We start from the raw sequence: 11,296 nt of genomic DNA, 5'->3' as shown, positions 1-11,296 counted from the left end.
TGTCAAAAAGGGATGTGATATTTTTAAAATAATTTGAGTTTCATTTTCTATTTCGGATAACAAAAAATACAATTACTTTAAAACAGAAACGAAAAAAGGACCGTTTGTTCATATTCCGAGACCGGATGTGGTCATTTACGTGACAAGAGCGCCAATGAGGACGGAGCAGTGTAGAAAAAAATAAAAAAGTACGTGCTGTGTAATTGCGCGTGATCATAGAGCGTGATACATGGACATGGAGCAATACGTTATAACCACCAGCCACAGCACGCAGCTATATATATGAGTAACAGGAGGGGCCTACCAACTATTAATTAACGATGCTATTTATTATTAGTTTTTCCAGTGGGTTGTCACAAACACTAGAGACAATAAATCTTTTTTTATACCTTTATATGAATTATGGTTTTGGGCAAATCAGAAGAAATAAACAGAACAATGCATGTACATGAGAAAGATAATAAATTGAAATGAAACCAGTGCGGTCAAAACAATACCATAAGACAGTCTGTAAAGTAACCAATAGAAAAAAATGGCAATGACAATAAACATTAAACAAATCTTAGCAGATCGTAGATGAGGGATTTATTAGGCAAGTATGGAATCACTAGCATGAAATTTTGAAATGGTCAATGTTTAGGAAGATCCCTTCGATGTTGAAGAGAAAATCCACTCATACAAAAAATTGAAAGTCACCCTTCAAGTGCTCTTCAGTTACTCCAACAACAACAAAAATAAGATCGTTCACAGAGGTAAATCCTTGAACTCTGGATATTTAATAATGCGCAAGGCAACTGCAGTGAGAACAATCCATTGGGGAGAAACCATTTGATATTCACATAGGCCTATGTATTGCCTTTGCAACTAGGCCTACATATAAAAATTAAAAGATGACCAAACATAAAACAAGATTTAAAGAGTCCATATGATTGAACTGGAAACAAAGTTCCCTATCGAGAGGTCTCTCCTATTGCGTAAGTAGCTTACGCTATGGAAAAACTCCGTTTCTCGAGAAATATTGAAGTCTTTATGTAAAACGCATTGCAGCTGCACAGCAGACAGTGATGAGCGAGGCAGCTCGGTCATTGGCTGTGCTGCGGCAACTGCTCGAACCAGTGACGGGGCGACTTAGAACGGGCGACCAATGGGGGCGCGTCCCGCATTCGCGCGCTCAGAGCCTGCTGAAATTAGCATATGAGGGCTATATAATGAACGTCCCGTCATGCCAGTTCTTTTAGATTTAATCTCCTTCAGCGAAGACCTTCTCTTCGCTGGATCCTCCGGATTTTTGGAGTCTTTCGCTGCCATGGACAAGCTTACAGCGGGACTGCTGAGAGGACGCCGGCATCTTCAGCCGCCTTCGAAGCCTTCTGCTACGCCATCCGGCGCGCATCGCATATCCTTTACTGAACAAGCGTTCGCCCCCGCGACGCTTTTTTAAGAGTAAAAGAGTTATTTTCCAGGCGTTGTTTCAAATGCCTTCAGCCTGCGCCTCGTGCAGAGGCCCTCTTTCCGATGGACATCGGCACAACATCTGCACTCGCTGCCTGGGTCTGGACCACGCAGAAGCTGCACTCATTCAGGGCGGATGCCCTGAATGCGACTCCTTGGGCCTCGCCGAGCTGTGCACTCGCTTTGCCGTTTTCACCGCAAGCGAGCCGGCTGCCCCCGTGCTGCCACCTCTGTTCGAGCCGCGCAAGAAAAAGCGCCGCTCACAGAGGCTGCCAGAGCACCCCGACTCCGGTGATGTCACGCCGGCTCAGTCCCCGCGGGCATCACCGCTACCAGATGTCTCCCCGCCGCCGGTCCATTTCGCGAGAGCGGACCTGCACCCCTCCAACAAAGCGGTGGGTCTCGTCTCGTTCGGCACATCAGGGGACGATGACAGAAAGGATGACAGCCTCTCTTTTTGACGCTGCATCCGATGACTGGCCGGGCTCGTTCGACCCCGCGCCATCGGCATCAGTGGACACGAGCGCGGGCACCAGCATGGACTCGGAGATCGTCCGTATCCTGTCTAAGGCTGTGGAAGACCTCGGGCTCGACTGGTCTTCTCCCGAAGAACCCGCCCGCAGCCGGCTGGATGAGTGGTTCCTGCAGGGGCGCCGGCAGGCCCCCCGACAGAGACCCTCTCCTTTCTTCCCTGAGGTGCACGACGAGCTCACAAAGTCGTGGAAAGCCCCGCACTCGGCTCGCCTAAAGCCTTCTTTCTCTTCTTCGCTCTCCTCAGTGGACGGCGCGAGAGAAAGAGGCTACGAGGCAACTCCGCCCCTAGAGGAGACTGTGGCCAACCATCTATGCCCACCCTCCACCGCTGGATGGAAGGCCAGAGCTTCTCACCCATCGAAGCCATGCAGAACCACATCAGCTCTCACCGGTCGCGCATACGCCGCCGCCGGTCAAGCTGCGTCAGCGCTGCATTCGATGGCGGTTCTACAAGTGTTTCAGGCCAAACTTCTCCGCTCTATGGATGAGTCTGGACCTGAACCCGACGCTTTTAAGGACCTACGCAGTGCTACGGACGTAGCTCTGTGAGCCACAAAGGCCACCGCCCAATCCATTGGCCGGGCCATGGCTAATTTGATCGTCCTTGAGCGCCATCTGTGGCTAACGATAACGGAGATGGACGCGGATAAGGCTCCCTTCCTTGACGCACCAGTCACTCCGAGCGGCCTGTTCGGACCTACGGTGAGAGATTTCACGGAGCGCTTCACTGAGGCGCGGAAGGATTCGCAAGCTATGCATCACTTCCTGCCTAAGCGCTCCAGCTCATCTCAAAAACCGCCCCAGCAGCAGCAGCAAGCCAGGGCAGAGCCGCCCGTCTCCCAGCCGAAGAGCAGACCTGAAAAGGACGCTCGACGCCGCTCGCGTTCCGCTGGCCGAAGAAAGCCGCAGGAGCAACGAGGCCCTCGACCCAGAATCACCCTGAACACAGAGCCTCGTAAGTCTTCCTAGCAGCAGGAAGAAAGAGAGGGAGTACGCGTCTCGCAAATGCCGGACCGCTCCTCGCAAACATTTAAAACATTACCCAGTCCCCTTACAGGTGGCTGGAAATGTCTATACAGCAGTCAATGGGCCAGTCATAAAACTCGCTCACCTGCAATCAAACGCCGTTTTCACGGCGACACACAGAAATCACCAAAAGAGTCATTTTCTGCCTGTGTCACTAAGGGTTCACATGTCCACACTAAAGTGCACATTCCCACATATCAATACTGTCCAAACAGTGCCAAACACCTCCCCAGCTCAGGCTGGATGTCTCAAAAATGTAGATCGTGTGCCTATTGTCATGTATGCACCACTACACACAAGCACTGTTCCCACAGTTATAAACACTTCCCCAGTAAAAACGGGAAGTGCTATAAGTGTAGCGCGTGTGCCTGCCGTATTGCACGCACCCCTACACACAGCTACCCACACAGTTTCAAACAGCTATGCCGCAAACATCACAGATGCAATGCACGAGCTAAGAAACTCCCTGCTAAATGCGGAAAGCTTTATGAATGTGGCGCGCGTGCCCATAATGATGAATGCACCCCCACTTCAAAACACTGTTCATACAGTTTCAAGCACCTCTCCAACTCATGCTGTGAGCATTTCGGAAATAGCGCATGTGAATGTACTCTCACACGCACCTCTGCACTCGGCACTCAATACGGCTGCTCAGCGCGCACCTGCGCCTCTGAGAGCCGTAGATTCTGTGTTAGCACAAAGCGATTTGCCGGCGCATACGCCGCCGCCGGTCAAGCTGCGTCAGCGCTGCATTCGATGGCGGTTCTACAAGTGTTTCAGGCCAAACTTCTCCGCTCTATGGATGAGTCTGGACCTGAACCCGACGCTTTTAAGGACCTACGCAGTGCTACGGACGTAGCTCTGTGAGCCACAAAGGCCACCGCCCAATCCATTGGCCGGGCCATGGCTAATTTGATCGTCCTTGAGCGCCATCTGTGGCTAACGATAACGGAGATGGACGCGGATAAGGCTCCCTTCCTTGACGCACCAGTCACCCGAAGCGGCCTGTTCGGACCTACGGTGAGAGATTTCACGGAGCGCTTCACTGAGGCGCGGAAGGATTCGCAAGCTATGCATCACTTCCTGCCTAAGCGCTCCAGCTCATCTCAAAAACCGCCCCAGCAGCAGCAGCGAGCCAGGGCAGAGCCGCCCGCCTCCCAGCCGAAGAGCAGACCTGAAAAGGACGCCGACGCCGCCGCTCCGCTGGTCGAAGAAAGCCGCGAGGAGCAACGAGGCCCTCGACCCAGAATCACCCTGAACACAGAGCCTCGTAAGTCTTCCTAGCAGCAGGAAGAAAGAGAGGGAGTACGCTGCCTCGCAAATGCCGGACCGCTCCTCAAGAAACATTTAAAACATTACCCAGTCCCCTTACAGGTGGCTGGAAATGTCTATACAGCAGTCAATGGGCCAGTCATAAAACTCGCCACCTGCAATCAAACGCCGTTTCACGGCGACACACAGAAATCACCAAAAGAGTCATTTTCTGCCTGTGTCACTAAGGGTTCACATGTCCACACTAAAGTGCACATTCCCACATATCAATACTGTCCAAACAGTGCCAAACACCTCCCCAGCTCAGGCTGGATGTCTCAAAATGTAGATCGTGTGCCTATTGTCATGTATGCACCACTACACACAAGCACTGTTCCCACTAGTTATAAACACTTCCCCAGTAAAAACGGGAAGTGCTATAAGTGTAGCGCGGTGCCTGCCGTGATTGCACGCACCCCTACACACAGCTACCCACACAGTTTCAAACAGCTATGCCGCAAACATCACAGATGCAATGCACGAGCTAAGAAACTCCCTGCTAAATGCGGAAAGCTTTATGAATGTGGCGCCGTGCCCATAATGATGAATGCACCCCCACTTCAAAACACTGTTCATACAGTTTCAAGCACCTCTCCAACTCATGCTGTGAGCATTTCGAAATAGCGCATGTGAATGTACTCTCACACGCACCTCTGCACTCGGCACTCAATACGGCTGCTCAGCGCAGCACCCGCGCCTCTGAGAGCCGTGAGATTCTGTGTTAGCACAAAGCGATTTGACGGGCGGGCCCATACGTCACTGCGACACGCTCCAGCCAGCATTCAGCCCATATCTGTGCGAGTAGAAGCCTGGGAAAAATCCCGACATGCCGAAATGGGTTTTGAACATAATAAAACACGGATACTCACTTCAATTCGCTCGCAGACCACCCCGCTTTTCAGCGGTGGTCAAGACGAAAGTGAGGAAAGATGTGTCACATGTTCTACGCACTATTTTCTCGTCCCGAAAAAGGACGGTGGCCTTCGCCCCATCCTGGATCTCAGACATCTGAACAAAGCGTTAATGATTCGCTCGTTCAGAATGTTAACAACCAAACATATCCTCGCGCAAGTTCGCCTGGGATTGGTTTCTATCAGTGGATTTGAAAGATGCTTACTTCACATCCCGATAGCGCTCACCACAGGCCCTTTCTGAGATTCTCTTCGAGGGACAGTCATACCAGTACACAGTACTACCATTCGCCTATCATTGGCCCCCGTACATTCACTGAAATGTATGGACGCTGCACTTTCCCCTGAGACAGCGGGAGTGCGGATACTGAATTACCTCGACGATTGGCTAATCATAGCACAATCAGAGGTTCAGTTAATGACACACAGATCTTGGACTATCAGCCATTTACAATGCCTGGGTCTGAGAATACATTTTGCAAAGAGCGTGCATATCCCCAGCCAGAATATTTATTTTCTGGGAATAGTGCTAGACTCAGTGCAGATGACAGCGCCTCTCATCAGAGCGCGCTTCTATTCGACGCTTTGCAACATCAGCTCAGAACGGGCGCCACGCTCGGCCAAACGATTTCAGAGAATGCTCGGTCTCATGGCCTCGCATCAGCTGTACTCCAGCTAGGATTGTTGCACATGCGCCCTCTCCAGCGCTGGCTCAAGAGCCGTGTCCCCACTCACGCAGTGGCGCTCGGGCCACTTTTTGATCAGAGCTAATCACGGCTGTATAAAAGCCCTGACGCTCTGGAAAGCCATAAACTGGTATCAAACCGGCGTGAGTCTGGGCGTGAATACGCGGAGAAAAATGATCACGACAGATGCCTCCAAAATAGGATGGGGGCCCTTTACGAGGGTAGGCCTGTTTCCGCTTTTGGTCAAACCCGAAAAGCTTCTACATATAAACTGTCTGGAATGAAAGCGGTCGCCTTGGCTCTCAGAGCCCTGCTTCCGCATCTGCAAAACGTAACACGCCCTGGTCCGAACGGACAACATGACGGTAGTTTCAGATATAAATCGCCAAGGTGGACTTCAGGTCGAGCTCCCTGCACTCTATGGCCAGGAGCTCATCCTATGGTCACAACACCACCTGCGCCGCTAAGGCGCAGGCCCTGAACCAGGAGCGACATGCTATCCAGAGACAAAGTTCTCCCAGGAGAATGGTCTCTCCACCCTCTGATGGTTCAGTGGTTATGGCTGAACCTTTGGCGAGGCAGAGGTCGACCTCTTCGCCTCCAAGGAAAACGCCAGACTGTCCTCTCTTCTTCTCAAAAGCACGGACGCTGCCGCCCAAGTTTGGCCGAGCCGCCCTTGTATGCTTTTCCCCGATCGCGATGCTGCCTCAGGTCATCAGTCGGATCAGGGAGGTGAAATGTGCAGTGCTCCTGGTAGCCCCACTCTGGAAAACCAGACGTGGTTTCCAGAGCTGGTACAGATGATGCAATCTGCCCCATAGCCGATTCCGCTGAGGCAAGACCTCCTCGACAGGCCAGCGGGATGATTCTTCATCCCCGCCTCGATCTGTGGGCTCCTCCATGCATGGCTCCTCAACGGGTTTCCGAGAACCTCCCCAGTGGAGTTCTGAAAACCATTACTGAGGCGCGAGCCCCCTCTACGAGGCGCTTGTATGCCCAAAAGTGGAAAGTGTTCAGTGACTGGTGTGATACCAAGAGCTTGAACCCCAAAACCAAGTGTACTCTGCTTTTTGCAGGAGCTGCTGGAGGCGGGCCGCACACCCTCCACGCTCAAAGTCTATGTGGCTGCCATAGCGGCGTCACACAATCCTGATAAAGGACATTCATTAGGAAAAAACGATCTGATCGTTCGTTTCCTAAGAGGCGCTAGGAGGATGAACCCTCCTCACCCACCTTCAGTGCCGATCTGGGACCTGGCCACAGTCCTGGACGCACTCAAAGGTGCCCCGTTCGAATCTCTCCGAACCGTGCACCTCAAGCAGCTCTCGCTCAAAACCACGCTCTTGCTGGCACTCGCTTCAGTTAAAAGAGTGGGCTGACCTGCACGCGCTGTCATCAAGCTGCTTGCCTGGAATTTGGACCTAATGACTGCAGAGTTGTCCTTAGGCCAAAGCACGGGTATATTCCTAAGGTGCTCTCTACACCCTTCAGAGCACAGGTGATATCTCTGGCAGCTTATCGCCCTCAGCAGACGAAGGTGATGCAAATTTACTCTGCCCGGTCAGGGCGCTAAAAGTATATTTGGAATGTTCTGCCCTGTTCAGACAGACGGAACAATTATTTGTATGCTTTGGCGCCGAACTAAGGGTCTCGCTGTCTCAAAGCAACGAATATCGGCTGGATAGTGGATGCTATAGCGCTTAGCTTATGGAGCCAAGGGCCTTCAATGCCCCTTAGGCGCCAGAGCTCACTCTACGAGGAGCATGGCCTCCTCGTGGGCATGGTCGAGTGGGATACCCATTGAAGATATTTGTGCGGCGGCAGGCTGGGCCTCGCTTCGACATTTATCAGGTTTTATAACCTACAGGTCCCTCACTGTATTCCAACATTCTATCAGTCTGACTGTGGAATGAACTGGAGTATGAATATGCTGGGCATCATCTCCTCCCTTATAAGGTCCGCCTCTGGCCGACTTTGAGGGTTTATTATGCGTACTCAGTACACAAAAGCTCAGTACATGAGATATGTGCTTGTGTTTGTACAAGGAGCCTCCACCTTGAAGGCAAGGGCCTCTGTCATACCCCACTATATAGCTCGCCGCTGGCCGGCTCGTGGAATATCACTTTGCTTTAAGGCTCAGGCACCTGCCTCTGGCTTTATAGAGCTGAAGTCAGCACGCACGGCGCTTTACATGGTGTTCCCATAGCGTAAGCTACTTACGTAATAGGAGAGACTCTCGATAGGGAATCGACTCGGTTACTAACGTAACCTCGGTTCCCTGAGAGGAGGGAACGACTATTGCGTAAGCTGCCATGTCTGTGCTTGGTTAGTTCGCTTCAGTCGATTGAACCTAAAAGAACTGGCATGACGGGACGCTCATTATATAGCCCTCATATGCTAATTTCAGCAGGCTCTGAGCGCTGAATGCGGACGCGCCCCCATTGGTCGCGCGCTCGAAGTCGCCCCGTCACTGGTTCGAGCAGTTGCCGCAGCACAGCCAATGACCGAGCTGCCTCGCTCATCACTGTCTGCTGTGCAGCTGCAATGCGTTTTACATAAAGACTTCAATATTTCTCGAGAAACTGAGTTTTCCCATAGCGTAAGCTACTTACGCAATAGTCGTTCCCTCCTCTCAGGGAACCGAGGTTACGTTAGTAACCGAGTCGTTTCTCAATAAGTACTCCTTTGAGTTTTGCTTGAGGTGTAAGGATACCTTCCCTCTTCCAAACAAATTGACGACTTCTATCATACATGCCAGATTATATACCAGGGGTTTTCGCGCTCAAGCGCCCCCTAGTGTGATACAAAATGCAAATGTAACAGCTAAGACTGTAACAACGTTGTTTTCCGAAACAATAAAAGAGTCTTTCTCAGGGCTGAAGACGTGACTGCTGAAAAACCAAGTCGCATTTTCCAGGTTCAGTTCACCTATGCTGCAGCCATAAAAGGCAAACATGCCACACACAAAAATCATACAAATGTTTTAGTTAACCGCATTAAATTTAGTGGAGGTGTTGTCTAACTTTAGCGGACAGTCAGAAGTCCGCCTCGTCGTGGACTATCCCTTAACGTTAAATAGCTACTCTAGCTGTAACGTTATCTAATCATTTAGAGATTTAGCATTTTAAGAAGTTAACCTCTCAGTAGTCACTGAAAAATATCCTGGAAAATGCGACTTAGTTTTTCTGCAGTCATGTCTTCTTCCCTGAGAGAGACTCTTTTATTGTTTCGGAAAACAACGTATTGCTCCATGTCCACGTATCACGCTCTATGATCACGCGCAATTACACAGCACGTACTTTTTTTTCTTTTTTTCTACACTGCTCCGTCCTCATTGGCGCTCTTGTCACGTAAATGACCACATCCGGTCTCGGAATATGAACAAACGGTCCTTTTTTTACACGGACCGGTTGCCAGGACTATTTTGATCTCACTGCGAATGTTCATTTCCCCCACGAACAAAAGCTGATCAATTACGTGGATCTCACGTCACAAGATCATAGTAAGAGGTTGCATGGTAATCTAAATATCATCTGATTTGGCTTCTCTCATAATCAGATGACACACAACTTGCTATGGCGGACAATAAGCAGTGACTGAAGTCTTACATGGATTCTCCTATCATTAAGCTTCAGTAATGGTCTTCTGGTCTCATACATGCGGTAACAATCAGTATCTTAACACAATATACTGGTCACATATGATTTCGGAAGAATTCAGAACAAATTAAATAACAATTTATTTACCAGGAAGGAGCAAGAATTCAATCACACCCAATTATGATCAGAATAAACTAACATTCCTAAAAGTAAGAGATAGTAAGTCAGAGGAACATACCTGCCAATAAAAATAACACACAGCGACAGTGTGGGAGATCTCCCCGAACTCCTCTGCCATCTCTCCTTAAGTACCAAACGATTTGATTGTAATTTCAGATGTGTGTTTGATGTTATTCAGTATTTGGTTTACAATTTAGGAGGTTGTATGCAGACCTTTGAAATTTGTGATTGAGTAGGTCATTTGACGTTTACAAAGAATACACCTAATCTGTATACAGCGTCTGCTCCCTGATAGAATGCTAAAGTTCTAAAATCTTACTTGTGATTTGACTTTGCTGAAAGGGAATGAGACCATTTTACCAGTTGCACTACCACTTGAATGAGAGTGTGAGAGTTTTATGACCTTGGTTCTTGCAGAGTTCTTTGACTTTTACTGGAAATAGCACCTTTTGGCCATAGACATTCTGGTCCCAGCCTTACAACATACTAGTGCTTGAAGCATGCACAGAGCGCTAGATGGCACTATAGGAAGAGTAATGGAGCTTGAAATCATGATCGCCAAGGAGACTAATGTCAAGATGTACAGCCGTGGCCAAAAGTATTGGCAGTGAAACAAAGTTTGCTGCTTCAGGATTTGCAGATTATTTTTTCACATGTTTCTATGATATACTGGAAAACAATGATAAGCGTTTCATAAGTTTTAAAGGCTTTTATTTGCGAAAACACTTAATTTATGCAGATGTCAGTATGTACAGTGTTGAGTGTTGACCCTTATTCTTCATAAGCTCTGCAATTCACGCTGGATATCAGCTTCTGGGCCAAATCCTGACTGATGGCGATGCATTCTTGATTTATTAGTGCTCGGATTTGATCACAGTTTGTAGGCTTCCGTTTGTCCACTCGCCTTTTGAGGAATGACCACAGGTTCTCTTTGGGATTAAGATCCGGGGAGTTGCCTGGCCACGGATCCAAAATTTCAGGAGTGGTGGTGGTGGTGTAGTGGGCTAAAGCACATAACTGTTAATCAGAAGGTCACTGGTTCGATCACAGCCACCACCATTGTGTCCTTGAGCAAGACACTTAACTCCAGGTTGCTCTGGGGGGATTGTCCCTGTAATAAGTGCACTGTAAATTGCTTTGGATAAAAGCGTCTGCTAAATGCATAAATGTAAGTTTCAATGTAATGATCTCCGAGCCACCTCATTATCACTCTTGCCTTGTGACATTGTGCTCCAGCATGCTGAAAAATGCAAGGGTCATCGCCAAGTTGCTCTTGCAGGACTTTTTGATACCATTCTTTATTCATGGCAGTGTTTTTGGGCAGAATTGTTAAAGGGGTCATATAATGCCATTTTTGTACAAGTTAATATGAATCTTTAGGGTCTAAATGAAAACTTTGTAATATACTTTTATTAAAAATTCTCATTAGTATTTTAAGAAAACACTAATTTTACCTGCTCAAAAACAGATCTGTTTTCAGCACGCCGTTTCAGTGCATATGACTTTAAATGATAATGAGCTTTGGTCACCCCGCCCCTCCGTACACAGTTTTTAATAATACAATAACCATAACGCGTTGTTCATTATAAACGTGGGA

This window comes from Xyrauchen texanus, chromosome 6, assembly GCF_025860055.1.
Source record: "Xyrauchen texanus isolate HMW12.3.18 chromosome 6, RBS_HiC_50CHRs, whole genome shotgun sequence".
In the NCBI taxonomy this organism is placed as follows: Eukaryota; Metazoa; Chordata; class Actinopteri; order Cypriniformes; family Catostomidae; genus Xyrauchen; species Xyrauchen texanus.
This window is presented reverse-complemented; position numbering follows the sequence as displayed.